Source organism: Lactuca sativa, chromosome 1 (genome assembly GCF_002870075.4).
Source record: "Lactuca sativa cultivar Salinas chromosome 1, Lsat_Salinas_v11, whole genome shotgun sequence".
In the NCBI taxonomy this organism is placed as follows: domain Eukaryota; kingdom Viridiplantae; phylum Streptophyta; class Magnoliopsida; order Asterales; family Asteraceae; genus Lactuca; species Lactuca sativa.
In genome coordinates this window covers 105325352-105336302 of record NC_056623.2, presented here as the reverse complement: position 1 = coordinate 105336302, position 10951 = coordinate 105325352, and positions in this window count along the sequence as shown.

The following is a 10951-nucleotide window of genomic DNA, read 5'->3' as shown; positions in this document are numbered from 1 at the left end:
CCACCAAGATTGGAGTTCACGGCTGTAAACTCAAGGGTTTACGACCGTAAACTCCTTGCGTGGGGTTTATTGGGTTGTAAACTCTTATATAAGGTCCTTGGAAGCTTTAAACCCCTTTAGCCTTGTCCCATAACAACTTAGATGCAACCATTAGGACCTATAACACTTATACAAAGTGTTTACATGTACCTAAGTGTCCCAACTTATTTCATTAAGTTATCATTTGGCTAATTAGTTATATATATGCTTATTATATGATAACTAGGCTCGTGCGTGTGAACAAGTCTCCGTTTGCCACCTAGCATGGTATCCGACACTACAATCCAACCCACTCACCACAGGTGATTTCATACCCCTTTAATTAACCTTTGAAATACTTTAAATGTTTTAAATACTTTATGGGGGCGGGGGGAATACAAGTTAAATGCTTATAGTTATTGTATCAATCACATGTGATTACATTAATCATATGTGATTAATAACTAGAAAACCAATGATTTTATCACTATTCAAATTGTTTATCAAACTGCTTTACTTCAAAATATTTTACAAACTCTTTTACTTATCAAATGCTTTTATTAAACTTTGTCTTACTTCTTATAAATTGCATGCCCATATATGTATAGATATATAAGTAATGTTTAAAGGGCTTAGGAAGACCATTCGCCCTATTTCCTTTTTCTCGATTTGGATGTGGTCTGGTGGGATTTCGGGTGACCGTCCGAAGGTCGTTTCAATATTAGTTATATATCAATTATACATATATAAACATAAAAGTGCTTCCATATTCATGTGTACTATACACATCATTAGTAAGTTACCATCGGGGTAACACAAGATCATACTACTACAACTTCTAGATCAATGAGTCAGTTCATTCATGAGTCTATACATTTCATTACTATGAGAACATATACATTACATTACTATGAGAACATATACAACTATACTAGAAAGAGAACATATACAACTATACTAGGAGGAGAGCATATACAACTATACTAGAACGAGAAACATTACATTACATATACAAGAATACGATAACAATTGTGATCCACTGTATCAGAGCATGCCTTAAATGTCATGGCCCGAGTTGTAGCCAGAATTCTCTTGGAGGGAGAGCGTGAGTTTGCGTATAGATCTATACTGGATTGACTATCCTACACCTTGCTGCTAGCTACAGCCGGACCTGCAGGTCTGCGGGTGCCAAATGTCATTCCGTTATTACGACCATTCGTATGTCGTTGTTACCAGTCGATAGTATGGTGCAATTTACCACATTATACCTTAATATAAATCCGGTTTAAGGTAGTTAGTACAGCAGTAGTTCCTATAATACAAAACTACAGTACTACAATGATTTACCCATTACATATTTTTAGTGATTATTTCACTTAAACATTAATGTACAAACTATATTTGTTAAATGATAGTTACACTTGGGAAATTACACACTTTTACAACAAACGAGCATACAAACCAGTTAAGCCTTGGTAGAAGGATACTTTAATAGAAAATATAGGTTTTTCTGAGAGATTCAAACTTTTACAAACACTTACATACATTTTACAAACTTACACTTGAGACACGTTCAAACGTTTTGATAACAAACATCGACACTAAAATACTTATGAACTCACCACCTTAATGCTGATAAACTCTTTCAAAATAACTTGTATTCTCAGGTCATCAGTAGACAGGTACCGATGCCAGCTTTTGAGAAGATGGAGCGCATTCAAGACTCATCGTATTATTTTGATTTACATTATATTTTTGGTGTCTAAAACTGTACGGAACACGCTTGTATTAAAATTATATATTTAATGCAATGGATGATGGTGTTTGCTTATTTACATTTATTGTGTTGTGATACTTTACATGACGTCCTCCGCCCCAGAACGTTTCCGCCATTCTTGGTTTTGGGGTGTGACAGATTGGTATCAGAGCATTATTTATAGTGAATCAAGTATATCAACCCATAAAAGATATACTAAACTATAAACCCATTAGGGATTAAAGCACTCTGACCAAGAGTCTATACTTTAAATATTAAAATATTTAATTAAGTATACTAGTCTGCATTCATACTAAAATCAGTGTCACAATGACAAGAACAAAAGTATTACGATTGTTAAATATCACAAGTGAGCTCGGGGATGTATGGTCAGTCCTGGGAATGGCATAGCCTGATCAACTATGCTGGTCCGAGGAGTGATTAGCATATGCCCTAGAATGGTTGTGATGTGTTAACAAGTCTAAAAACTTACCAACAATACCACAAGAAGATCAGTAGAACTTAAACTTGAAATACTATAGGTGTATTTTGTACTACTAGCTACATGTATACTAAATTCTTATAGCTGTCTTCTCGTGTAGATTTAAATGGCTGGATTCCATCACGGCGAGCCGTACTTTCCAAATGAAGGCAATGCCGGGTGGATCGAAGAAGAGCCCGAAGATGAGCATCCAATCCCTTTGGATGATCACCTCACAGAAGGCTTTTCTGATGGATCTAACTCCGAGCCTGAGGTCAACAACCTACCGCTAGTAGGTCAAGCCCCGAACAACAACCCCCGACCAGCTTTTCCAGGTCCTACTCCCTTGTGGGCAACCAACTTGAATCGCTGGAGTGATGAACAGGGTCAACCCTTACCTTACTTTGGGGACCAAACCTTTTACAACGTCAGTGAAGGTGGTTCTGCTGACCGAGCTCTGCCCGTCATTATCCGCAGAATAGCTCGTAATGTTGAGCAAGGTCGAGCAGCCATCGACCGGGTCATGGAGATTGATGCCAACTCAGGTGTTAACACAGTCCGCATCCGCCGTCTTGAAGAAGACATGGAACGGACCCGGAGAACCAATGAAACCCTGCAGCAACAGCTGGCTGCCTCCTGAGCTAAAGTCTTGGAACTTCGAGCTCGTCAGAGGGCTCAGGAGCGACACCTTCAAGAGGTGTTTCGTCAAGTGACAGACCTCAGGGCTCGCCCGAGGAATTCCCATCGCCATTAGATGATGTCTAGTACATCTCTGTCTTTTGGTTAGGGAATAGCCTTTAACATCTGTGCTCTAAGTAACACCTGTCTGTAAAATATTCCTAACTTTCAGTACTCTATTTAGGAATCTAAGAACTGTCAAACTTTTCTGTATGGTATGATGTAAGACCTACTGTTAGGTCGATTTTCCCTGAACTTATTACATTAGTAATACCAGTATTATTGACATCTATCTAATCTGTGCGGAAAAACCTGTACATTTGTGTTTCCTACTAATATTCTTTGTTGTGATCTCAAACACTCATTCAACTGTTGGGCTATGGTTAGTTAGTCCATGTGTCACTCTCACGTTGCTTACAAATTGATTCTTACCATTTTTCTTATCTTTATAAACTTATAGCTGAAAGATGCCTCCTTGCAAATCTCCCAGGAATAACCCTGCACCTCCACCGCCTCCTCCGCCTCCGGTCATCGATACTGGAGCCCTAAATGCTGCCGTAGCTGCAGCAGTGGCAACTGCCATGGCTCAGTATCACTCATCTGATGCCAGCAGAGGTGGAACCCCTGTTGAATCAATTCCGGTTGAAACCCCTGTGCGCTCGAGAGAGTGCTCCTACAAGGATTTCACCAATTGCAAGCCGAAGTCTTTCCATGGCACCGACGGAGTCATTGCCCTCTCGCAATGGTTCGAGAAGACTGAATCAGTCTTCGAAATCTGTTCATGCCCTGCTGCAAGCAAAGTCAAATATGCCGCATGCACCTTTGAAGGAAAGGCCCTGACATGGTGGAACGGCCATGTTAAGGCACTAACCCTCGTCATAGCCAACGACATGGGATGGGAAACGATGAAAGACCTCATGATTGAGGAATACTGCCCGAGGGGCGAAGTCCAGAAGTTCGAGCAGGAACTTTGGAACCTGACTATGAAGGGCACCAACGTGGTCGCTTATACTGCCCGATTCAGCGAACTGGTGGCCCTCTGCCCCAATATGGTTCCCACTGAGGGGAAAAAGATCGAAAGGTACATATGGGGGCTAGTGCCTCCGTATCAGGGGAATGTCCTAGCATCAAACCCCGCTACCTTCGACAGTGCCAAGCGACTGGCACAACGACTCATTGACCATGGAGTCAAAACGCCTACAACAACAACCACCTTAACCATCCTGGAAGCCTCCAAACCCGCTGACACTAAGCAGAAGTTCTGGGACGAAGGGAAGAAGCAGCAAGCTGCCAAAAAGCAGCAAATTATGGTAGTGCATGCCGCGGTAACCCCTACTGCTGCTACTGCTCCGGGGAGGCAGTATGCTGGAAGTTTGCCTAAGTGCAACAACTGCAACTTCCACCACAACGACCCCTGCCGTGAAATGCAGTGCTCTAACTGCAACAGGAAAGGACACGCCGTCCATTTCTGTAAGTTCCCGGCACAACCGATCACCCAGGCCCCTGGCTCTGGCGTGAGTCCGACCTGCTATGGATGTGGTGAAGCAGGCCACTTTAAGAGGGACTGCCCCAAAGCGAAGAATGCTGGAGGAGCAGGGAGGGTACTAGCTATAGGCCATGGGGAAGCAGTTGCTGACCCGATAGTGGTGACTGGTACGTTCCTCCTCGATAACTCCTATGCATGCATTCTGTTCGATAGTGGAGCGGAGAGAAGCTTCGTAAACCATAAATTTGCTCGCATGCTTAAACAACCACCACACGCACTCAAAGAACAATTCACAGTAGAAATGGCTAATGGAAAAACTGAAAGTACGAATAGCATATACTTAGGTTGTACCCTAACTCTAGATAACCATTCATTCCCCATCGACCTCATGCCGGTCTCAATAAAAAGCTTCGACGTTATCATTGGCATGGATTGGTTAAGCCTTCATCGCGCCGACATCATGTGCTACGAGAAAGCAGTCCGTCTAAACCCTCCGTCTAACGAAACTCTTATAGTCTACGGCGACAAACCTGGTGCAAGTCTTCGTATTATATCAAGTATTCAAGCACAGAAGTATCTGCGTAAAGAATACCACGCATTCCTTGCTCACGTCGTCGACACGAGCCTCGAAACGAAAGAACTAAAGAACATTCCAGTAGTGAGCGACTTCCCCGACATTTTCCCAGAAGAGCTACCTAGATTACCTCCGCAACGGCAGGTCGAGTTCAGAATCGACTTAGTCCCAGGAGCTACCCCAGTAGCCAAGTCGCCCTACCGCTTAGCACCAGCTGAGATGCAGGAACTCTCTGGTCAACTTAACGAACTGCTCAACAAGGGCTTTATAAGACCGAGTTTCTCACCTTGGGGAGCACCGGTCTTGTTCGTTAAGAAGAAAGACGGATCATTCCGTATGTGTATCGACTACAGAGAACTCAACAAACTGACAGTCAAGAATCGTTACCCTCTTCCTCGCATAGACGATCTATTTGACCAACTGCAAGGGGCGAATTATTTTTCCAAAATTGATATGAGATCCGGATATCACCAGTTACGAGTACTAGAGGAGGATGTACTGAAGACAACCTTCCAAACTCGTTACGGACACTACGAGTTCGTGGTGATGCCATTCGGATTGACCAATGCGCCTGCTGTCTTCATGGATCTGATGAATAGAGTATGTCGACCTTACTTGGATCAGTTCGTCATCGTTTTCATTAACGACATCCTGATCTACTCCCGAAGTAAGGAAGAGCATGGCGATCACTTGCGACAAGTTCTAGGGACATTATGAAAGGAGAAACTTTATGCGAAGTTCTCGAAATGTGAATTTTGGATCCGAAGAGTCGAATTCTTAGGACACGTGGTAAGCGAAGAGGGAATCCATGTGGACCTATCCAAAATTAAAGCCATTGAGAACTGGTTAGCACTGAAGATGCCTACTAAAATTCATCAATTTCTAGGCCTCGCTGGCTACTACCGTAGATTCATTCAGAACTTCTCCCGAATAGCGAAACCCCTTACAACCTTGACCCAGAAAGGCGTGGCCTTTGACTGGGAAGAGAAACAAGAGAGAGCGTTCCAAATGCTCAAGCGAGCCTTGTACACCGCGCCAATACTATCCCTCCCCGAAGGGATAGAACACTTCGTAGTCTATTGCGATGCATCGAATCAAGGGCTCGGGTGTGTTCTGATGCAGCGAGGTAAGGTCATCGCCTACGCCTCGAGACAGTTGAAGACACACGAGGTTAACTACACGACCCCCGATCTCGAACTAGGAGCAGTGGTGTTTGCTCTGAAGATCTGGAGACATTACTTGTACGGAACGAAAAGCACTATCCTTACCGACCACAAGAGTTTACAACACATTTTCGATCAGAAGTAGCTCAACATGAGACAACGACGGTGGGTCGAGCTACTCAGTGACTACGAATGCAATATTCGTTATCATCCGGGTAAAGCCAACGTAGTAGCAGACGCCCTAAGTCGGAAGGAATATTCTGGTCGCAAAGTCAAGTCATTGTCAATAACCATCCATTCACACTTGTCTAAGCAAATTCAGGTGGCCAAACTTGAAGCCATGAAACCTGAAAATGTGACGAGTGAATCCCTTAGAGGAATGGACAAGAATTTAGAAGCCAAGGGTGACAGAGCCTTATATTTCATGAACCAGATCTGGACACCGAAACACGGTGGTTTCCGAGACTTGGTCATGACCGAGGCGCACAACACTTGGTATTCCGTCCACATAGGTTCAGATAAGATGTATCTGGATCTTAAAAAGCTATACTGGTGGCCTAATATGAAAGCAGAGATTGCTACCTTCGTAAGTAAATGCCTTACTTGTGCAAAGGTTAAGGTCGAGTACCAGAAGCCCTCTGGTTTACTGCAACAACCAGAGATTCCAGAATGGAAGTGGGAGCGGATCACTATGGATTTCATAACCAAGTTGCCCAAGACAACGGGTGGACTTGATATCATATGGGTCATCGTCGATAGATTGACCAAGTCTGCACACTTCCTGCCTATCAAAGGAACTGACAAGATGGAGAAACTTACGAGAACATACATTAAGGAAATCGTACGGCTACATGGTGTACCTATGTCCATTATCTCCGATAGAGATAGCAGGTTCACCTCAAGATTCTGGCAATCACTACAACATTCCTTAGGAACAAGGCTGGACATGAGCACAGCCTACCATCCACAGACCGACAGACAGAGTGAGAGGACCATCCAAACACTGGAAGATATGTTGCGAGCCTGCGTGATCGACTTTGGGAAGGCATGGGATACTCATTTACCCCTTGTCGAGTTTTCCTATAATAATAGTTATCACACGAGCATCAAGGCTGCTCCATTTGAAGCCCTCTACGGCCGAAAGTGCAGATCCCCTCTGTGCTGGGCTGAGGTGGGTGATACCCAATTAGCCAGGGGGCAAGCTTCCGACAGTACTCTCACCGGTCCGAAGATCATTCGGGAAACAACAGAGAAAATCGTTCAGATTCGTGAACGATTAAAAGCCTCTAGAGACCGACAGAAGAGCTACGCTGATAAAAGAAGAAAACCTTTGGAATTTCAGGTGGGAGACAGAGTCTTTCTCAAAGTCTCACCCTGGAAGGGCTTGATACGCTTCAGAAAGCGTGGGAAGCTTAATCCGAGGTACATAGGGCCTTTCGAGATTCTCGCAAGAGTCGGCCCCGTACCTTACAAACTCGACCTACCCGACGCACTTCATAACGTACATTCTACATTCCACGTATCTAACTTGAAAAAGTGTCTGTCCGACGAGACTCTTGTAATCCCACTCGACGAGCTCGAGATAAACGAAAGCCTCAACTTCGTGGAAGAACCAGTAGAGATCATGGACCGTGAGGTCAAGCAGACAAAGCAAAGCCGTATCCCTATCGTGAAGGTTCGCTGGAACGCCAAGCGAGGACCGGAATTCACTTGGGAATGCGAGGATCAGATGAAACTGAAATACCCTCATCTTTTCGCTAAATTGTTTGTAACTTCTTATTTGCTTAAATTCTAATTTCGGGACGAAATTCCTTCTAACGGGGGGATGATGTGACAACCCGAAATTTCCATTTTGTACGAACATTAACTATTCAATAGAAGCTAGTCCAGTTTCAATGAATTTCAGACTTTTCCGAATAAGTTTGTGTACATTAGGGTTTACGTTTAAGGAGATATCAGGAGAGTGGATGATCATGGGTATGTGAAACTTGAGCATTTCAAAACTTCATAATATTCGAGTCCAATTCCAGAATAAAAATATTATCTGCCAAAATATTTCAGGACTATAAATAGATTTCTGAACTAAATTCATTCATTATTCACATTTCCAACTAGAGAAAAGCCATATTCTCTCTCACGGATCTTCGGGTTTTCATCCCAAATCGTGAGTACACTTCTCTAGTTGTGTTATAATGTTTGTTTTATGCTTATTAACATAGATTGCATGTCAAATATGTGAGATCCGGGAGTTTACCGCCCAAGAACGTTCTTGGGGAGTAAACTCCAAAATGAAGCTTTAAGGCTATCTAGTCCCAATTCCTTGTTAGACAACTAGCTTAGGATAATATGTATGATCATTTGAGACTAGAAAACAATCAAGAACAGATAGTTTTAGGAGTTTACAGCCCAAGAGTTTCTTGGACCGTAAACACCATTTTCAAGGGCTTAATGTGCCCTAATCACCCCCTAAGAGTTTCTTGGACCGTAAACATCATTAAGTTATTATTTGGCTAATTAGTTATATATATGCTTATTATATGATAACTAGGCTCGTGCGTGTGAACAAGTTTCCATTTGCCACCTAGCACGGTATCCGACACTACAATCCAACCCACTCACCACAGGTGAGTTCATACCCCTTTAATTAACCTTTGAAATACTTTAAATGTTTTAAATACTTTATGGGGGGGGGGATACAAGTTAAATGTTTATAGTTATTGTATCAATCACATGTGATTACATTAATCATATGTGATTAATAACTAAAAAACCAATGATTTTATCACTGTTTAAATTGTTTATCAAACTGCTTTACTTCAAAATATTTTACAAACTCTTTTACTTATCAAATGCTTTTATTAAACTTTGTCTTACTTCTTATAAATTGCATGCCCATATATGTATAGATATATAAGTAATGTTTAAAGGGCTTAGGAAGACCATTCGCCCTATTTCCTTTTTCTCGATTTGGATGTGGTCTGGTGGGATTTCGGGTGACCGTCCGAAGGTCGTTTCAATATTAGTTATATATCAATTATACATATATAAACATAAAAGTACTTCCATATTCATGCGTACTATACACATCATTAGTAAGTTACCATCGGGGTAACACAGGATCATACTACTACAACTTCTAGATCAATGAGTCAGTTCATTCATGAGTCTATACATTACATTACTATGAGAACATATACATTACATTACTACGAGAACATATACAACTATACTAGAAAGAGAACATATACAACTATACTAGGAGGAGAGCATATACAACTATACTAGAACGAGAAACATTACATTACATATACAAGAATACGATAACAATTGTGATCCACTGTATCGGAGCATGCCTTAAATGTCATGGCCCGAGTTGTAGCCAGAATGTGAGTTTGCGTATAGATCTATACTGGATTGACTATCCTACACCTTGCTGCTAGCTACAGCCGGACCTGCAGGTCTGCGGGCACCAAACGTCATTCCGTTATTACGACCATTCGTATGTCGTTGTTACCAGTCGATAGTATGGTGCAATTTACCACATTATACCTTAATATAAATCCGGTTTAAGGTAGTTAGTACAGCAGTAGTTCCTATAATACAAAACTACAGTACTACAATGATTTACCCATTACATATTTTTAGTGATTATTTCACTTAAACATTAATGTACAAACTATATTTGTTAAATGATAGTTACACTTGGGAAATTACACACTTTTACAACAAACGAGCATACAAACCAGTTAAGCCTTGGTAGAAGGCTACTTTAATAGAAAATATAGGTTTTTCTGAGAGATTCAAACTTTTACAAACACTTACATACATTTTACAAACTTACACTTGAGACACGTTTAAACGTTTTGATAACAAACATCGACACTAAAATACTTATGAACTCACCAACTTAATGCTGATAAACTCTTTCAAAATAACTTGTATTCTCAGGTCATCAGTAGACAGGTACCGATGCCATCTTTTGAGAAGATGGAGCGCATTCAAGACTCATCATATTATTTTGATTTACATTATATTTTTGGTGTCTAAAACTGTACGGAACACGCTTGTATTAAAATTATATATTTAATGCAATGGATGATGTTGTTTGCTTATTTACATTTACTGTGTTGTGATACTTTACCTGACGTCCTCCGCCCCCGAACGTTTCCTCCGTTCTTGGTTTTAGGGTGTGACAAATAAAATTCTTTCGACCTGTCCCATATCTCTTTAGCTGTAGCGCATGAACTCACCAATCGAAACGTATCCGACTGCAAAGCAAACCTAATCATTCTTAAGGCCTTAATGTTGCATTGAAACTTCTCTTTCTCATCTTGAGGAATGTCTTTCACATCATTCACAAGCTGATTGTACTCCTTTTGAGTTTTAACAATCTTTGAGGTGCTTGAGTGAGCAAATGGGCCAACTGTGATTGCTTCCTAGATCGTGTACCTATTATCTCCTGAGCCGATCACATAATCTTCGAAGTGGTGCATCCAAAGTTCATAATCTTGTGTGTATAAGATTGGAATCGTTGTCGTTGATCCAATACTATTGGAGATGTTGATTGGATTGGTTTGCGAATCATCCATAGACATTGTGATGAAGTTTGATCGATAACCTGTTTAGATCAGACTTGTAATTTACCATTAGAGTAAGATCGACAATTAATGAGATACGTCAATATGGAATGACGGCTTAATTAATATCAATCAATGCGTAAAAACCCTAATAATTTCTTCAACAGAAGAGATGTGTATGAATTACACAGCCTCCTGCTCTGATACCAATTGATGAG